Source organism: Bubalus kerabau, chromosome 20 (assembly GCF_029407905.1).
Source record: "Bubalus kerabau isolate K-KA32 ecotype Philippines breed swamp buffalo chromosome 20, PCC_UOA_SB_1v2, whole genome shotgun sequence".
Classification (NCBI taxonomy): Eukaryota; Metazoa; Chordata; class Mammalia; order Artiodactyla; family Bovidae; genus Bubalus; species Bubalus kerabau.
This window is the reverse complement of record NC_073643.1, coordinates 31,983,739-32,004,816: the sequence shown is the minus strand read 5'-3', so window position 1 is coordinate 32,004,816 and position 21,078 is coordinate 31,983,739. Positions and strand designations below refer to the sequence as shown.

Here is a 21,078-nt window from a genome sequence, read left to right as displayed (position 1 = left end):
TTAGTCTTAGACAACACAGACCTCACAAGAACAACTTCAAGTCCAAGGGTTCAAAACTAAGCTCTGATGCTTACTGGTCTTGTGAATTCAGGCAAGTTATAACACTTCAGTTCTCTCTCCCTCAGTGTCCTTATCCACTAAATGGGCTGAATGACAGTACATAATGTGCTTTTGAGGAATAAATGCATTAACATACAAAAGTGCTTCAAAAAACATGTCTGGCACATAATGAGTGATAAAGAAATGACAGCCACAGTTATTCTAACCAGGGATAATGTAACTAAATCTAAAACTTCCCATGCTTGATTTCTATCATCTCTACAAGCTGTTAATAATTTCTGGTTCTGTGCCATGCTACAAGCTAGAAGAAAGGAGAGAATGTATATCCAAGTTTAAACTTAATGACACAGTGCTAAAATAAAATCAAATTATTTATTCTTCCCTCTCAATATTAGCTGGAGAACTGCAGGCTTAAGATCGGGGTCTCACCTTCCCCAGTGGAGGGTAAATCATTAGCTACAAGAGATCTACCATCCAAGCAAGAAGCAACTGCTCAGCCCACCAGCAACCAAAAAGGACTTTGGGGTGATGTTTAAAGAAGGTAAGAGAAGAATCTGGCCTGAAACCCAGAGATACTGAAACACATTTTCTAGTACTTTTCAAGTCTGTGCATATAGATTCTGTTACTGATTTAGGATCTTAAACAGTTTGTTTATTTTTTAAATGCCTTTCAGCTCACCTTTAATAACATGTTTCTTTGACTTGGCTGAACTATGCCTCAGAAGAATTACAAGCGGGAATACGGCTGGGTGAAAGGTTCAGTGAACTAATCCACACCTGGTCCATGTAAAAAAAGAAAAAGAAAAAAAGGCTCATATTTTCCATATAGAAACAAGTCTCTTTATGTGAACCAGGCTTTCTTTTATTTAATTGCTAAGGCACTTTCCACACCACACAATCTTTCATGAGCTTCTTCAGTGGGTGGGGAAAAGGCCATGGGAAACCCACCCAGTCATACCAAGGAGCTTTACCAGGGATGATAATGATGATGATGATGATGATGATGATGATGATAAAGCACAAACCCCACTTAGAATAGAAAGTGATCAATTTATTTTACGAGAAATTCCTTGACCAAGATTTACCAATGACAAAAGACAAGGATGTTCCCCAAAAAACTGACTGGGGACCAAATAAAATGTCTTGTATCTTCATGATCAAAATTCAGGTTTCTTCTACAGCCATCATATGACTCGGGCATTTCAGTGGAAGAAACAAGGCTTAGATGGGAAAAATCTCAGATGAGAGATAAAAGCAAACTCACTGTAGAGCTGAACGACACCTGTGGGGGGCCAGGGGAGGGGCCCAGTCAAGACATCCCCTCCTGGGAAGTGGATTCAGTGTGTGACTGAGACAAAGTGCATGGTGTGGCCAGAAGCAGAGACAAGAGCCTTGACTCCCAGCAAGTGTGCAAAAGCAAACGGCTCCAATGGCTGTTGGAAACATCAACCATGCTAAAAGGAGATTCTGGAGAAGAATCCTGTGAACAGCAAGGGTGCAAGAATATGAACACAGGAGTCACAAATGTCCTATAAATTGTGCCATCTTGTTGCTCCTGAACTTGAATCGAAACAAGCTAACTTTCTTCTAGAAAGTCATTCACTTCAGTGTTCCAGGCATCTTGTTTTTTTCCTCCCTTAGTTTTATTCTTAAGAAAATGCCTTTTAAATCAAGTCTGGTTTAAGATAAGTGGAAAAAGAGATTTTTTTCCCCTCCGTAGATAAGAGCGGTCAAAGTGAAGTGGAAAGAACATTTCTCTAGAAGACAAGAGAGTGGTTTCTACTCATGGATCCACCAATGACTCTGCTAGAATTTGCTAAGTCCCTTCCCTTCTCCAGACCTGTCTCCTTCTTGGGAAAAGGGTGTTAACTCAGGGATGATGTTCAACTGGTACTCAGTGGTTGCGTGATGGAGCTGTTCAAATACTTAAATAGCTGTCTACAGGCTGGGAAACAGCCTTTGGCTCTCTGCCCCCAATCTCTCCAAGTGCACATTTGGCCACTACCCTCCCTAGGATCCTCAGAGGCCTGGAAGCAATGTCCTAGCAATGTGCCCAGTGCTCTGCCTGGTGTCCTTCCTGGGTGGCCAATGTCTGTGCCGTACCTGCTAGCCCTACTGACCAACAGCCCAGATGCTCCGAGAGGTCCTTTTCCATGGATATAATGTAAGGACCATGAAGACCAGCTTATGGGTGGAGGACGACACTACCTGGGTCCCAGTGAGAGATGGGAGTCCTGGAACAAGCAGAACAATACACCTATGATGGACCCACCTTCCTCCCCAAGTTACTTTCCCCACTTGGAGCACAGAGATGTGGGCCTGCAGTCAGGAGGCAAATCAGTGGAATCTTCAGGCAAACCTTAGGGCTAAATTTGATTTCAAAACCTAGAAAGAAATTTATCATTGTGAAACAGCTCTAAGTAAAATCCTGAGCTCTGAGGGAAATTACGAACATGTAATCAAATTATATTTACCATGGAAATTTCTAATAGCTCAGACTTTCTACTCGGCTTTTACAACTCTTTAGGAGAAGAAGTAATTCTCTATCCAATGTTCCAAATTTCTACAGAAGAAGTGAGGCATTAAACACAGTGAAATGTACAAGAAAACAAAAAAATTCCCATTATTGTCGTTTCCTTCAACCCTGTGTGCCTTCTTTGCCACCATTACTCAAAAGTCACTCCAACATCTTGCTGGCTGACATGACGCCATGCTGTCACTTGATCAGGTGTGGGGTACCACATGGTATGAATAAATACTTATCCACAACCGCATATTAAATGGGAATTCGCAAAGGCGAGCTCGGGAGACAAAGACGTTTCTATATAGAAATATTAACTAAGAATTTGAGTAAATGGCCTCACCAGGAAAAAAAAAAAAAAAGTTCTGAAGTAGCAATATAAACTATATTTAATAGTAACAAAAAATATTTTCCTTTTGGGAAAGCAATTTGGGCTTCTAAAAGTTACTGCCTTCCACGTGACTGAATTCTTCCATTTCCTAAAACACAGATGCTAGGCCCCCCAATTCTACCTTGTGAGAGTCCACTTTTTAGACCTGTCTTCTCCCAAATACAATACTCAAGTAAAAAATGATTTTGAGGCTTTTTTTTTCCTCCCCCCACCAACAATTGTTATTTTCTTAAGCGTTTGAGTATCACAAGTCCCAAAGAACATATGTTCCCAAGGAAGGGAAAAAAAACGGGCTCTAGAACTAATACACAATGAAAAATAAATTTAAAGCAGCCTTCTGGTCTGACATAAGAATATAAAAATGATATGAGCAAGAACAGCTTAGTTTACATACTTTTCAGTCACAGCTGCTGCTCTAAAACCACAATACCTTTAAAATGACATTTTAAGGAAACAGATACAGCAAGGCTGCAGCCGTAGCTGGATGAAGCTAATGCTGAATTCAAGGGGCTTCTCTTTTTATGCACTTACTTTATATAACCCTGCACACTGGCACAATTAAGAGGAAAAGAGAGAGTCACTTTTAAATAATGTCATGATAAATCAAGAGAATAACAAATAGTTTTTACCCAGTAAGATTCTTTTTTTTTTTTTCTTTTTCCTTTAAAATCACCATACTCAGACATCAAAATGGAGTTTCAGGGACAGAAGGAACAAGTCACTTCTTCTTGGTTAATATTTAATTGGGTGCTAAAGATTCCTTGGAGAGACCTCTGCACCTCCAGTGACAAGGCGCACAAGAGGCTCCTCTCTCTGTAAGAGATTCAGGCCCTTCCCTGAATAAACGAAAATAACATACAATTAAATCAGACTGTTCAATTAATAAATTACTTCAGTGGACCTCACAGGCCAAGTCCTATTTAATTACATAATTTAAAAAATATTTGCACATTGCAATCACCGAAATTGGCTTTGAGGTTTCATAATACACACTTAACACTTGAGTTAGAGAACAAATTTATTTAATAAATGCAGGACTAAGAGCTAGAAGGCCATACCACTCACATTGCAAAATCACTTAGCACATCCTCAGAAAAAGCAAATAAACTTTTCCACTATTTAGACGTGGGCTGCTGTTGAATGTCAGGAGAGGTTGGCTGATTTTCTTCTGCATTTTCTCTGTCATGTATTGCCTGTAAATCTGACCATTTTGAGAGGTAATTAGAATAGAGCTAATGGACAAAATGGTTCCAGTTAAAGATAAATTAAAGATAAACTAAGGTGGAAGATGTCAAGAACCCGGTAGTAAAACCCTCTTCAGGGTAAAACAAAGAGAAGTCGTATTACTGCCCCATTTTTCACTTCTTAGAATCCCAAAATACACCATAAATTAACAAGGTTCCTGAGTGTAAAGACGCGTTCCATTAGGGAAGCACACACAAATTTAGGGGTGAGAAGGACATTCGTAAAAAGGATAGAATTACATGGTGTCCAAAAAGAGGGCAGAGACATTTTAAAGTGACTGTATTTCTTACAGTTGTATTGGGGTCAGTGATACTGCCATTAAGTGAATTTTCTAGAAAACCACTTGACCACACTGGCACCACAACTTGTTTAGCCCTCACATTTTGATGGAAATCGTTGTCAGACACATATACTTTCAATAACCATTGCAAGCTTAATATCCACCATGTCCTCAGAGCTTTTGTGTGAAGCTAATAACTCTATTTATAGCGAAAGCCCCAGACCACCATAACAATGCTGTTATTTTCATTTGTGGGTCTTCCCAACCTGCTAGGCCTCCACATGCCTGTTCTGCTTTGCTCCCCAAAACATCCAACTTACTGCCAGTTAAAAAGGTATCAAAAACTCTGAAACTTAGAAAATTTAAATAACACTTAAGGAAGAGATATTGGTGAGACTTTGAAATCTCTCTTAAAGAACAAACTTAGGAGATTCACTTCTCAGTCCCCAAGTCCCCTTTACTCTCTTCCCTTACACATATTTCTGGAAAGCAGTGGCTACACTGGCATTCTCCAGGGGTTCACCTCCCATACCTCCCTTGGTCCTCACTACGGCTCTGTTGCTAAGGTTACTGAGTTTTAAGTCTCTCCTGATTTGGTCCGTTGGCCAACTCTCTCTTCTCAAATCCTTCAGCTCTCCAATGGTCCTCCCTGGGCCCTGGCCATGCATTACCCACCAGCTTCTTCAGCCCCCAACAAGTCCCCCTTCCACACCCCATGGAATGTCCCCACCATCCACCCAGTAAGTGAGGCCAAACATTACCGAGGCAGCTTTGACGCCTCCTCTGCCATATTCAATAACCAAATCTCTTCATTTATATTTTTCCTTTTCTTCATACCGACCAAGACTTACCAGCCCATACAAGAGAGCCTTATGTCAACTCCTACAATGGCCTTCTGGGGTTTTTTTCCTGCCTTTGTATTTAGTATCCTCAAAACAATCTATATGGAAGACACCTGATCTTCTAAAATGCAACTCTGCAAAGTTTTTTCAATTCTAAGATAGTTCCTTCACTCTCATCTTACTATTTTGACACTGGGAGGGATGTCAAAATTGATGGAGCAGTTTAATGCCACAGATTTCCCAGATGCATGTCCCACCTCTGCTTTAAAAGTTCTTAGAGTCCCGAAGGCCAGGAAGTCAAGGTGAAATGTACAAAGGTACTCAGAACACCTTTCGCATTGGTGGCCCTGCCTGACTGCACCTCTTTCTGCTGACTTTTATTCTACCATCAACAGACACTGTAATAACATATAACAATGCATACTCTGCAGTCTCCCACCCAAAGTCTTGGCACAGACCACCGATCACTCTGTCCTGCTTCTCCCAGAGAGGGCTCACCTGTCCCAAGTGACTCACGCATTAAACAAATGCCACTTCCTCCATGAAGTATTCTCTGTTCTCTCTTGAGATCTATGACCCTGTGACTGGTTCCATTTGAATACACTGTTTGTTCTAGTATAGCAATGATTTCATTTTATTACAGTGCTCTGTCTAATCAATAGTTTTGCCTGGTAACCTGGATGATCATTCTATTTAAAACCACTTCATATATCTCCTTTAAAAAATGTTTACTGAGGCATAATCAACATACATTATATTAGTTTCAGGTATACACCTAATCTCTACTTGAACGAATAAAGTTGATGAATTCTACAAACAAAGGCAATGACAACAATTCTATGGTTCCTTCATAAAATGGCCTCTTCTCTTTAATTCGTCTCCACACTAAAATTGTTCAGCAAGGTGACATCAAGCAGATCACATCTGTGTAATATTTGTTCACGACACTGAAGATACTAGAAATGTTATCATGGATGATAATTATGTGAATAGCTAAGATATAATCTGGACAAAAAATCCTATGTTCTGTTGAAGTAACATCACCTTACTATTCATAACACACTGCAAAGGAAACAGGATGAGCAGGGAAGCTATAAGGATTTAATCAAATAGACTTCTTATAAATAAAAATTGAGATTCACTATCCACCAAAATGCAATTACCCTCCCCCTACTGACAATGTCCTAATTTAGACACTGCACAAAAAAAGCTTTCAGGTTATCAGACAGTTTCACATTAAGGTCTTAGATGAACCTCAATGCCATTCACTCTTCCAGATCTGTCATTTGCTAAACTTCAGCTTTAATTATATCATCACCTATCCCACCTCCAGCAGCGCAAACTTTACAGTCAATCTTCAAAACACTGGTAAAGGAACAGCCATGATGGGTCAAAACTGAGAACTGCTATCTTTGGCAGATTTGGTAATGGTGTTAAAACAAGAATCCTGGTGGCACCAGTCAACAACAGCCTCAGACTCAAGAAATGGCATCACTTAAGTGATGAAAGGATAAAAGCCAACCTCTGGAAATGAGAAATGACCAGATGGGCTATGAACAACAAATAAGGCAACAGAACATTCTGTCTGGGATTGATATTTTCAGAGACCCGGAAATAAAAATGTCAGAGAAAGATGTGTCACATAGGAGGAACTGGATGAAGGTGATCAAGAGATATAAATTCCCAATTATAAGACAGACAGCTACCAAGGAATGTAAGGTACAACATGATAAATATAACTAAAACTATAATATATTATGGAGAAGGCAATGGCAACCCACTCCAGTACTCTTGCCTGGAAAATCCCATGGACAGAGGAGCCTGGTGGGCTGCAGTCCATGGGGTCACTAAGGGTCGGACACGACTGAGCGACTTCACTTTCACTTTTCACTTTCATGCATTGGAGAAGGAAATGGCAACCCACTCCAGTGTTCTTGCCTGGAGAATCCCAGGGACGGGGGAGCCTGGTAGGCTGCCGTCTATGGGGTCACACAGAGTCGGACACGACTGAAGCGACTTAGCAGCAGCAGCAGCATAATATATTATATATGAAAGCTGTCAAGAAGTAAATCCTATGAATTTTCATCATGGAAAGTTTTTTTTTTCTACTTCTTTAATTTTTATCTATATGAGATGATAGATGTTCCCTATATTTCTTATGATAATCATCTCATGATGCATGTAGGTCAAATCATTACGCTTGTACACCTTAATGTACACAGTGCTGTATGTCAACTATATCTCAATAAATGTGGAGGAAAAATGCAAGTAAATACTGATAGACATAACAAAAACAAACACTGTGTGGTTTACAGTGTAGTGAGAGGTAACTTTTAAAATTCAGCTCTACCCTATCTATTTCACACTGTACATCAATGCCCCCATTGACCTGGCATCACCAACAGGTCACAGGCAAACTGTTCCAGCACCACTTATTGGTTGCGTGGCCTTGAATAAATCAATGGACTCAGTATCTGGGCTTCAGTTTCTTAACACTCAAAGGACAGAGTTGAACTAGAACTAGATGTTACTAAGGGGTCCTTCCAGTTTGAAGATTCTATAAATACATCACATTCTGAAGAGCACAAAGTGTACATATAATTTATAACTTTTAGCATTTACATATGCACTAATTTGTGTAACATTTTCATTTATATTCCAGAAATGCTATCTATTCCTGAGACTAGATACATACAATTCATAAATTATACAAATTTCAAAAAAAAGTTATACACATGTATTTTCTTTTGTTAAATTTGTTAATTGAAAAGATATATTCAACATATTGTTTAGTCCTGAATATCAATTTTTTTTTTTCTTTTCCAATGCTGAAGTAATTCCAGTGCCTACAGGGACAGAGGCTCACATTAATGAGTAAAGCAGCCCAGAGTAGAATGACAAGTTCTAGCCCAGGCCCCAGCTAAAAGCGGCAGCCACTCCACTGTGGACCCAGTGTTGTTCTCCTTTTTCCACAAAACCCAGAAATCCAGACTGTTTCAGGTATAATCTATTGATATTCAAACATTGGAAACCAACACCAACTCAACCGGCCTGAGGCTGTCAGACTGCACACTGCCCGAAGGTGTGCCATCTTCTGTGACTTTTCAACCTGAAAACATAAAGCATGCAGAAGCCAGAGAGAAGGCCTTAGGACAGTTCAGACCACTGGGTTTAGTGTAAGCATGTCAGAACACCACCACCAGCCTGGGACTTGCGGCTTCCTTTACTCGGAGTGCCTATAATACAATTTCCTACAAAACACATTAATTTTTATGAAACGTCTGTGAGGGGTTTGGAAGATCACCCCTGGTAAATGAATTCTTTGTGCACCAAATATCAGGTGGACTTTAACATTTCAGGATAAGAATGTGATGATTTTTATTCTGCTGACAGTGGCCAATAGCCCTGAGTGCATTCAAAATAGAAAAATACTTTATTTAGCAGCAATACTGCTCTATTTCTTGCTTTCATAAGGGAGGAAAACCCTTCTCTTTTTATTATACTGTTTGTTTGTTTGTTTTAATGTTAATACTAAGCAATCTGGCACACATTAGCAGGAAGAGGCCAATCGTACATGGAATATATCACTACCCTCATCTTCAAAGCATAATGAAATGTGATCTTCTACTATCAGATATTACCTTAAAACCAGTGCTACGGTGCAAAGGAGAAGCACTGCTAATAAGGAGGAGTCAGTATTCAGGAAGGCTGCCTGTACTATCCAATGAATTCAAGGGGGGAGAAATTCATGAACAAAAGCATAAAAAGAACACTACATGGAAAACAACAATCCAGTGATAACTGTAATAGGCTTTCAATGATGCCCCAAACAGCCAGTAGCAACATGGGTTTGAGTTCTCCCTATGATGGCTGTGGTGGCTACAGTAGGGTGATGGCGCTCTGCTTGTAACACAAAATGTGTACCAGTTACTCACAGGGGAGGGAATGTATTTTTAAAGGTGGAAAAGAGTAAATGAGAATTTGGAGTGAGGGATTATAGCACATGATTTCAGTTTGTCTAAGTAAAAAGTAACAGAGGCTTCCTCTTTAAATTATCTGCTTTGGGAAAGCCTTTCTTGTCACGTTCTCTAGGCATATGTCTTAGGTGGGTAAATACTGGGATAAATTTTAAGCAAATTTCTAAACTCCATGAGCAATTGAGAGGAAAGAGGAAATCAAAGGATGAAGAAGTTTAGGAAGTTGGGTTGTATGAGGCTGTCTGATACAGGAAGGGAATGAATTTTAAATCTGGGTTGACTCCCAGGAAAGACAGAAAGAGGTGATAAAGCCACCCTAGCAGCAGTGGAAGTCGGAAGAAAAGGGATAATTAAAGCAACACTTCATGAGTCCCAACATGACACTGTTCTTATTCCCATTTAACAGATAAGGAAGCTAAGAACGTGCAAGATAACAAGGCCCAAGTCATACAGCTAATAAATAGTGTGGCACAGATTTGAATCCCACTGTCCTTTCTAGAATGCAAGATCTCAACCACCATGCTTTGCTGCCTCCCAAACTTGGAGGCCACAGGCCAATATTGAACAAAAGCAGGTAAGGACCAAAAGGGAAGTGAGAAGAGAAAAAGGATGTCTTCTTGTAAAGACTGAGTCCTCTTAAAGGAGGAGGAATTGAATGGGAAGAAATGACAGCCCTGCTGTCACTCCAAGGAAAGAAGTGAGGCAGACTCATGTACTGAAGCAGGTTTCCCAGATGCAACATGAAGGTCACCTGCTTTCCTTCTCAGCTGGCCAACTGCAAGAGAATTGGACTATGTTTAAATATGTACTCATAAATCATGACATCTAACCATCAATTTCTCAAAGTTATAAACAGATGGCCGACTATAAAGGGAAGTTCAATTCTACCATATGTAAGTGTGCACACATGCATGTATGTATTTAAACATACGTAACTCTTGAGAAACCTATATGCAGGTCAGGAAGCAACAGTTAGAACTGGACATGGAACAACAGACTGGTTCCAAATAGGAAAAGGAGGACGTCAAGGCTGTATATTGTCACCCTGCTTATTTAACTTATATGCAGAGTACATCATGAGAAACGCCGGACTGGAAGAAGCACAAGCTAGAGTCAAGATTGCCGGGAGAAATATCAATAACCTCAGATAGGCAGATGACACCACGCTTATGGCACAAAGTGAAGAGGAACTAAAAAGCCTCTTCATGAAAGTGAAAGAGGAGAGTGAAAAAGTTGGTTTAAAGCTCAAAATTCAGAAAACTAAGATCATGGCAGCTGGTCCCATCACTTCATGGCAAATAGATAGGGAAAGAGTGGAAACAGTGTCAGACTTTATTTTTCTGGGCTCCAAAATCACTGCAGATGGTGACTGCAGCCATGAAATTAAAAGATGCTTACTCCTTGGAAGGAAAGTTATGACCAGCCTAGATAGCATATTCAAAAGCAGAGACATTACTTTGCCAGCAAAGGTCCGTCTAGTCAAGGCTATGGTTTTTCCAGTAGTCATCTATGGATGTGAGAGTTGGATTGTGAAGAAAGCTGAGCACCGAAGAATTGATGCTTTTGAACTGTGGTGTTGGAGAAGACTCTTGAGAGTCCCTTGGACTGCAAGGAGATCCAACCAGTCCATTCTAAAGGAGATCAGTCCTGAGTATTCTTTGGAAGGAATGATGCTAAAGCTGAAACTCCAGTACTTTGGCCACCTCATGTGAAGAGTTGACTCATTAGAAAAGACTCTGATGCTGGGAGGGATTGGGGTCAGGAGGAGAAGGGGACGACAGAAAATGAGATGGCTGGATGGCATCACCGACTCGATGGACATGAGTTTGAGTGAAATCCGGGAGTTGGTGATGGACACAGAGGCCTGGCGTGCTGCAATTCATGGGGTCGCAAAGAGTCAGACACGACTGAGCGACTGAACTGAACTGAAGTGAATGTCATACAGCATACTGAAGACAAATTGTATCTGAAAATCTCAAAATACATCTAATCTATATCACTCTTTTGATAATTACATTCAGCTCTTTCAAAATCAGGTGCATATATATGTTTATATTTTTATTGTCAAGATACAGAAACATTTTTCCTAGCAATGTATTAAAAAGCAGAGACATTACTTTGATGACAAAGGTCCATATTTTCAAAGCTATGGTTTTTCCAGAAGTCATGTATGGATGTGAGAGTTGGACTATAAAGAAGGCTGAGCACCAAAGAATTGATGCTTTCAAACTGTGGTGCTGCAGAAGACTCGAGAACCCCTTGTACTGCAAGGAGATTAAACCAGTCAATCCTAAAGGAAATCAAACCTTAACATTCACTGAAAGGACTGATGCTAAAGCTCAAGCTCCAATACTCTGACCAGCTGATATGAAGAACCAACTCATTGGAAAAGATGGTAGGAAAGACAAAGGTCATGAGGAGAAGGGGATGACAGAGGATCAGAAGGCTGGATCGTATCAACTCAATGGACATTAGTTTAAGCAAACTTCAGAAGATGGTGAAGGACAGGGAAGCCCAGTGTGAAGTCCATGGCGTCACAAAGAGTCAGACATGACTGAGCAACTGAACAACAACCTCCACCTGTTGCTGTATGAGTTTCTTTGATCTGAGCATCAGCCTAAGAATCTCTGATCAGCTGGAACATGACTTACTGATCCACTTGGTTACAATGGTTGAAACAGTTGGAATGGTCAATCTAACCAAACACTGCAACCTCCTTTAACAAAGTCTAGACCTTCCAATACTCTTGCCTGGAAAATCCCATGGACGGAGGAGCCTGGTGGGCTGCAGTCCACTGGGTTGCGAAGAGTTGGGCACGACTGAGCGACTTCACTTCGACTTTTCACTTTCACGCATTGGAGAAGGAAATGGCAACCCACTCTAGTGTTCTTGCCTGGAGAATCCCAGGGACAGGGGAGCCTGGTGGGCTGCTGTCTATGGGGTCGCACAGAGTCAGACACGACTGAAGCGACTTAGCAGCAGCAGCAGACCTTTCAAACATCACAACACTAAGCTGCCCCACGGTATCAAATATTGGGATTACAAAAACAGCCAGGAAATCCATTACAAAATGACAATAAGCATACAGATATAATTCTTTTAAATGTAAAAGAAATAAATTCTTCAATCAAAAGACACAGACTAGCTAAATGAATTTTTAAAAAATCTATCAATAATCTGCCTGCAAGAGACTCACTTTAGATGTAAGACACACAGAGACTGAAGGTGACAGGATGGAAAAAGACATTACATGGAATGGATACCAAAAGAAAGCTTGGAAAACTATACTTATATCAGAAAAAAAAAAAAGACTTTAAAACAAAGACTGAAGTAAGAGACAAAGAAGAGCACTGCATAAGGATAAAGGAGTCGATTCAACAAGAGGATATAACATTTGAAAATTTTTATGCACCCAATATAGGAGCACCTGAGCATATAAAGGTGACATTAATAGATAGCAATAGAATAGGCAGCAATACAGTATTAGTAGGGGACTTAATATTTCACTTTCATCAAGGGATAGGTTATTTAAACAGAAAATCAATTAGGAAACATTGACCTTACTGATACATTAGACTAGACGAACAGATATTTACAGAACATTCCATCCAAAAACAACATAATACACATTGTTGTACAAGTGTACATGGAACATCTTCCAAAGATAGGTCATACATTAAGCCACAAAATAAGGCTTAATAAATTTAAAAGGATTTAAATTATATCAAACATATTTTCCAACTAATTTAAATGATATAAAACATCTTTTCCAACTGTAACAATTGAAACTAGAAATTAACTATATAAAATAAACTGGAAAATCCCCTAAATAGGTGGAGATTACACAGCATGCCACTGAACAACCAATGGATCAAAGAAGGAATCAGAAAATACAAAATATCTTGATACAAATGAAAATGTACTATACAATTTTATGAAATGAAATTTATGAAATGCAGCAAAAGCAGTTCTAAGAGGAAAGCTCATAGCAATAAATGCTCACCTCAAACAAAAACGTCTCAAATAAATAGCTTAACTATACACCTCAAAGAACTAAAAAAAAGAACAATTAAAGCCCAAAGTTTGTTAGCAAGAAGGAGATTTTTAAAATCAGAGCAGAAATAAATAAAATACCAACTTAAAAGAAAATAGAAAAGGTCAATGAAACTAAGAGCTAGATATTTGAAAAGATATAATTTTTTTAATGTCAAATTTTCAGCTAGGCTCACCAAAAAAAAAAAAAAAAAGAGAGCTAGAGAGAGAGAGGACTCAAAATCATAAAAAAAAAATGTTACAAATCATACCACAGAAATACAAAGAATTCTGAGACAATTAAACACAAATTAGAACACCTAGAAGAAATAGATACAATCCTAGAAACACACAATCTATTAACACTAAATACTGAAGAAACAGAAATTCTGAACTGATTAGTTACTAGTTAGGAGATTGAAGCAGAAATCAAGTACCTTCCAGCAAATAAAAGTCCAAGATGGCTTCACTAATGAATTCTACCAAACACTCAAGGAAGAATTAATACAATCCTTCTTAAATTCCTCCAAAAAAGAAGAGGGAACCCTTCTAAACTCATGTTATGAGGCCATGATCACCCAGATACTGAAAACACAAGGATGACAAAAAAAAAATTACAGGCTAATATGGCTGATAAACAAAAATCCTCATAAAATGTTAACAAACCAAATTAAAAGTCAACAATAAAGGAATTCCCTTCATTATCACATGGAATTTATTCAGAGGATGAAAGGATGGTTCAAGGTCCACAAATCAATGTGATAAACTACAAAATGAAGAACAAAAATCATATTACCATCTCAACAGATGCAAAAAAATGTATTTGACAAAATTCAATATCTATTCATGATAAAATATCTCAACAAAGTGGGTTTAAAGGGAATATAAGTCAACCTAATAAAGGCCATATATGACAAGACCACAGTTGATAGCATATTTGATGATTGAAAGCTAAGAGCTTTTCCTCTATGATCAGGACCAAGACAAGGAAGCCCATTCTCACCAATTTTATTCAACACAGTATTAGAAGCACAAAAACTGGGTACGAAAAATAAATAAAAGGACAAATTGGAAAGGACAAAGTAAAACTGTCACTATTTGCAGATACCTGACACTACACATGAATGAAATGAATGAAGTTGCTCAGTCGTGTCCGACTCTTTGTGACCCCATGGACTGTAGCCTACCAGGCTCCTCCGTCCATGGGAATTTCCAGGCAAGAGTACTTGAGTGGGCTGCCACTTCCTTCTCCAAGGGATCATCCTGACCCAGGGATCCTGCATTTCAGGCAGGCACTTTACCCTCTGAGCCACCAGGGCTCAGTGACACTACACACAGAAAACCTCAAAGATTCCATAAGTGATTAGAAGAACAACTTCTGCATAAGTGTGATGAACCAATTTAAAACAGCAGTTGAACCTAAGAGGAATTGTTCCCATTCTAAGAAAGACACAGTACCAAGGCTCACATTAAGAAACTCTGAGGAGTCTATACAAGCAGTTACTCTCTCAAATCGGATTTTCTAGGACTCTGTCCCAGGACAAGACACACATTGAGGAGAAACCGCTGGAAACAGAAGAATAAAAAATGAAAAGAACAGAGAAAATCAAGAGGAAAAAAGAGAAGGATAAAAAAACTGGAAAAGGAGAAGAGAGTGAAGATATTCTAGAAAGGAAGACAGAAGCCCAGCAGTAGACTGTAGACAAGAAGAGTGAGCTCAATGAAATTGGAAGAGCTATCAAAAGCAAACCTTTATATTAAAAATTCACAAAAACAACTTACACAGAAAAATAAGCAATAGGAAAAATTTCTGATCAGACACTACACAAAATTATAAGTGCTAATTAGGGGGAAAATAACATCCTACAGAAAATGAAACCACATACCAGAAAGATATACCATATAGCAAACTGAAACTGTAACCTATTATTTGAAAATGAGCTAAAGGACATGAAGAATATAGTATTAAGCAAAAAAGGACAACATAATCAGAATAAGAAAAACAAAGAAATGAAGGAAGAATGGATCTAAGGGAAAAGAAGTCATTTTCACAATAAAGAATATACTAACAGGATACAAGAGTTAATAAATACGACAAATAATGCCTTAAAAGTCCTTTAAAAAAAAGGAGTAAAAATTTAAAAATCAAGAAGAAATACAGATAAAAATAAAAAGAATTTAAGGGAGTATGTCAAATATTGAAGTTAGGTAAAGCAGATTCAACATCTGGAGAATAGAAACCCTAAAAATGAAAGGAACATGCCCAGACACCTAAAATTATATTCAAAGAAACTTCCATGAAATTAAAAAAAAAAAATCAACCTGAGACTAGATGCTGAAAGAGGTCACTAGATAATTGAGCATATTGTACCAAAATTATCAACAGCAAGACACAGTCTATAAAATTTCTGGACATAAAACTTAAGCCAGAAGAAAATGGAGTAACATAACCAAGATACTTAGAGAAAAAATATGTATCAATACTGCAACCAGCAAAAATTGCTTTTTAAGTTTAAATAGAGTGAAAAACTGTCACTAAAATGCACAAATTCAGGAGCCCCTTCTTAGAAATCTAATAGAAAATGAGCTTTTGAAAATGACCAGAGATGGTAACAATAAGGACTTGTGTTGAGATCTGAATACTTATAGAACTAAGACTAAAATGTATTAAAAGAGGAAAGTAATGTATAAAAGGCTATATGCTCTGAAAAGCTAGACAGAGTCAGCCATTAAAAATAGTACAGATTAGTAATAAAATGCTTAACTTCTTGGTAATCATAACTGGAGACTGTAGTATTAATACTGTTATTCTGAAACTGATATATGTATGAGGTGGATAAATAGGTAAATTAGTAATTATGGGAAAATTTAATATTTTAAATTCTATCAGCTCTCATATTCTTGAGAACTGGGATTTTCAGCAGAAAGAAGGGGATATATATGTGTAACAGATAAGAAGCTAACTAAAAGCATTCAATACGTCATCAAATTTGGAAAACTCAGCAGTGGCCACAGCACTGGAAAAGGTCAGTTTTCATTCCAATCCCTAAGAAAGGCAATGCCAAAGAATGCTCAAACTACCACACAATTGCACTCATTTCACACGCTAGTAAAGTAATGCTCAAAATTCTCCAAGCCAGGCTTCAGCAATACGTGAACCATGAACTTCCAGATATTCAAGCTGGATTTAGAAAAGGCGGCGGGACCAGTGATCAAATTGCCAACATCCACTGGATCATCAAAAAAGAAAGAGAGTTCCAGAAAAACATCTATTTCTGCTTTATTCACTATGCCAAAGCCTTTGACTGTGTGGACCACAATAAACTGTGGAAAATTCTGAAAGAGATGGGAATACCAGACCACCTGATCTGCCTCTTGAGAAACCTATATGCCGGTCAGGAAGCAACAGTTGGAACTGGACATGGAACAACAGTCTGGTTCCAAATAGAAAAGGAGTACGTCAAGGCTGTATATTGTCACCCTGCTTATTTAACTTATATGCAGAGTACATCATGAGAAATGCTGGGCTGGAGGAAGCACAAGCTGGAATCAAGATTGCTGGGAGAAATATCAATAACCCCAGAAATGCAGATGATACCATCCTTGTGGCAGAAAGTGAAGAAAGAACTAAAGAGTCTCTTGATGAAAGTGAAAGAAGAGAGTGAAAAAGTTGGTTTGAAGCTCAACATTCAGAAAACTAAGACCATTGCATCTGGTCCTATCACTTCATGGCAAATAGATGGGGAAATAGTGGAAACAGTGGCTGACTTTATTTTTTGGGGCTCCAGAATCACTGCAGATGGTGATTGCAGCTATGAAATTAAAAGACGCTTACTCCTTGGAAGGAAAATTATGACCAACCTAGACAGCAGAGACATTACTTTGTCAACTAAGGTCGGTCTTGTCAAGGCTATGGTTTTTCCGGTAGTCATGTACAGATGTGAGAGTTGAACTGTAAAGAAAGCTGAGCGTTGAAAAATTGATGCTTTTGAACTGTGGTGTTGGAGAAGACTCTTGAGAGTCCCTTGGACTGCAAGGAGATCCAACCAGTCCATCCTAAGGGAGATCAGTCCTGGGTGTTCATTTGAAGGACTGATGTTGAAGCTGAAACTCTGATACTTTGGCCACCTGATGCAAAGAGCTGACTCATTGGAAAAGACTCTGATGCTGGGAGGGATTGAGGGCAAGAGGAGAAGGGGATGACAGAGGATGAGATGGCTAGATGGCATCACCGACTCGATGGACATGAGTCTGGGTAAACTCCGGGAGCTGGTGATGGACAAGGAGGCCTGGCGTGCTGCAGTTCATGGGGTCGCAAAGAGTGAGACACGACTGAGTGACTGAACTGAATTGAAAAGCCCTCTAATCGTGAATATGAGATGGAAATATCCATTTAATTCATGGGGCCTAGATATAATGACCAACCCAGCAACAATGAGCATTAACACTAAGATAATTGTCTTGAAACACAAATTTCCACTAAGAGAAATCAAGCTTTTGTGGACAAATATCCTATTTCAGTCCTCAGGCAAGAAGCATACAACGTGAATGTGAAGCATCTCATAGTAGCAGTAAGCCAAGAAGTGATCAAAGACCAACAGGAATATCTCAGGAGGAGAGAGGTAAAGAAGTTCCACCATTAAAGATGGACAATTTGATTTTCAATTTAAAAAAGAAAGTGGATTGAAACTAATATTTAAATTCATGGTTCAGAAATACATTAAAATACTGGATGCTTTCAGAGGAGGATATTAAAGGAAATCAGTCCTGAATATTCATTGGAAGAACTGATGCTGAAGCTGAAACTTCAATACTTTGGCCACCTGACATGAAGAACTGACTCATTGGAAAAGACCCTGATGCTGGGAAAGATTGAAGGTGGGAGGAGAAGGGGACGACAGAGGATGAGATGGTTGGATGGCATCACCTACTCAATGGACATGAGTTTGAGTAAATTCCGGGAGTTGGTGATGGACAGGGATGTCCGGCGTGCTGCAGTCCATGGGGTCACAAAGAGTCGGACAAGACTGAGGGACTGAACTGAACTGAATGTTATTTTCAAAACTGGTAAATAAAGGGGGAAAAAACAGGCATTTTTTTTCCTGTATCTCTGAGAGAAACAGTTCCACTGGGTAACCAAGGAGTGGATAAAGAGTAAAATTACAAAAGCATTCCAGCTAATAAACAGTAGAATTAGAACATCAACATTTTGCAACTCCTACTGAATTAATGGACCTAGGCAGTGAGCATCAATGGTTATTAACATCACAAAAAGGAAGACAATAAGATATTATGTTCCTCCTGAATGAAAGCACACAATACCACGTAGAGTCTTGCCAAAGGGATCAAAAAGAGCCTCTGGACCCAGCTGCCAATTTGCAGGAAATAGAGAGGGCAAAGGAACGTGTGAGCCTTGGATGCAAACAGCCAAATCCAGACTCTTGGAAACTACAGCTCGTGTGGCTGGGGGCCCTCCAAAAGACAAAGTGTGAAGAAAAGAAAGGAATAGAAGGGAAACCTGTAAAGTAAGAAATGAAAAGATCTGTTTTTTTTTAGTGGACAACACTAAACTATGACATCTAAGGATGTGCACGTGGGTAATAAACTAATAAAGAAACCAAGGGTTATGATCACTACACAAGTACTACTTACTTTTGGAAGCAGCTATGAGTGGGATCAGGTACCTGAGCAGCTTCTGCGTGGCTGGCAAAGTTTGATATTTACACTTAATGGCTGTTACAAAGTCATCCACTATAAAACTGACATATAAATATATACATTTATATGAACATTGTCCAATATGTCCAATGTGTCCAGCAGCCACTGGTCACATGTGGCTATTACAGTATACATTAATTAAATAACTTTAAAATTTAGTTTCTCAGTCATCCTAGTCAAATTTTAAGTACTCAGTTGACAATGGCTTCCTTTTAGACGGATAGTGCAGAGAATAGAACACATTGTACGGAATCAGTTTGCGTGTACAAATGTGTGTTTGTAATTTTCTATAATTGTTTTTTTACTTTATAATGGAAAGCTCAAAGTGCATGCCCCCAAAATATATTATACAATTGAATTTATTTAAACTTATTTAGACTATACTAATATTGGTTATTTTTTGAAGCAAAAGTCAAGTGTGTATACATCTTCCAGAAGAGAGATGAATAATGTGAAATCATTTTATGACACTAAAGAGCAGAAACCTTGTAAGTGCAGTGGATCTGAAATTGCTGGTACAAAATACAAGAAACTTTCATCTAAGGACAAGGAAGTTGTGCCTAGAAAAGGTTAATAAGCTCTTCTTCATGATGGATGGATTGATAACTGATCATTTCAATTATCATTAAACATTTACTAGGCAGCACGAGCCTGCAAGACTATGGCCAAACACAGTAGCAGAATTCTTGCCAAATGGACACTTCAAACAAGGTACTTAAGATATATAACTCAATTACATAGGAGGAGGACAAGACAGTGCTCCTTCCACAGGGCTGGAGATCCTTAGGTCAAAGACATCTACCTCGGTACTACTGCAGAGCTCACAGTAAGGATGAGGGAGGAAGTTCCTCTGAAGAGATGGGAAGGAGGACTGGAACAGGAAAAAATGAAAGCCGGGCCAATGGAGTCCTTAACGTGTTTTCAAGTAGAGCAAATGACATCAGAGAAATGGGAGGCTAGACATTCCTACAGATCAAAGTGACATCTACAAAAATATGCAACATAATAGAGCAGAGAGCCAAAAAATAAATAGTTTCAAGGTCAAAACATAGAGTCTCAGAGGATGAAGGTTGAAAAAGGCAGAGGTGTCCACTAATCCTCTCTAGTTGTCAGCAGCTCAAGGGTCATGCTATAGACGGGATAATTATAAACAGGCATTCTGAATGAACTAGAGAAAAGGGAGGAGGAAAGAAACTTCCCAACTACAAAATACCATTCCAGTCAAGTCTATAATTATCTAGAGAGAATATGAATATTTTCTTTAGAATCATGTAAAAGATGCTAAAACATAATGAGGAGAAATATAAGACTATGGAACCTGTGATCCAGTGCAATAAAAAGAGCATAAAGGTGCATTAACAGTCAAAAGATGCGGAAAATCAGTAACTTCAAATTACACTTTGGTTGTCACACAAGGGGCCACATACCAAAGAGCAGGATAGCTCTGAGTCATGATAAAAGCCGCCTAATCTGGAAAATGACCTAGAATGGGGTAAGAGCAAATGAGAAAAAGGAAACAAAAATCAACAGGATCTCATTCCTCCTTGCTCCATTCCAATTGGAGACTTTTCATCTCAGAAAGTCCATCACATGTTTACTTGTATCTGGATATGATCCAAATATTCTGCACAGCTCCCTTTTACATTTTATTCTATCGAGAAAGATTTGGCAACTGAAATCTATTATGATGTCAAAAGGTAGCTGACAACATAAAACGTACCCCGCTGAGTTGATGCCTCACACAGCTAAATTTACAACAACAGGAGTACCATAAAAATTATAAGAACTGCAAATTAACCACTGATTTCGAGTTCACTGACATAAATAATGGTAAGGACCTGGATAACTTCCAAACATCTTTACCACTGTTTAATTTGTCAAAATCTATCAAGAGCCTTTCAACCACAAACCTGTCCTCTAAGGTACATTATCATTCCCACACTTAGATTACCATCAGTGGCAACCCAAGGAAGCCTGCATAATTACTAAGACTCCATGAGGATTCAACTCTC

The 21,078-nt window shown here is 38.8% G+C and overlaps 1 protein-coding gene across 22 annotated transcripts in view; it reads right to left on the bottom strand.

Moving 5' to 3' along the window:
- FOXP1 (forkhead box P1) overlaps window positions 1-21,078 on the bottom strand; it is a 714,382-nt gene that overhangs the window by 351,738 nt on the left and 341,566 nt on the right. For 2 of the 22 annotated variants that reach the window (XM_055557293.1, XM_055557292.1), the window contains exon 2: window positions 740-837. The exons of the other annotated variants lie outside the window; for them this stretch is intronic. The gene's annotated coding sequence lies outside the window, so the exon portion shown is untranslated. The remainder of the gene's footprint in view (window positions 1-739; window positions 838-21,078) is intronic. 22 annotated transcript variants of the gene reach the window in all.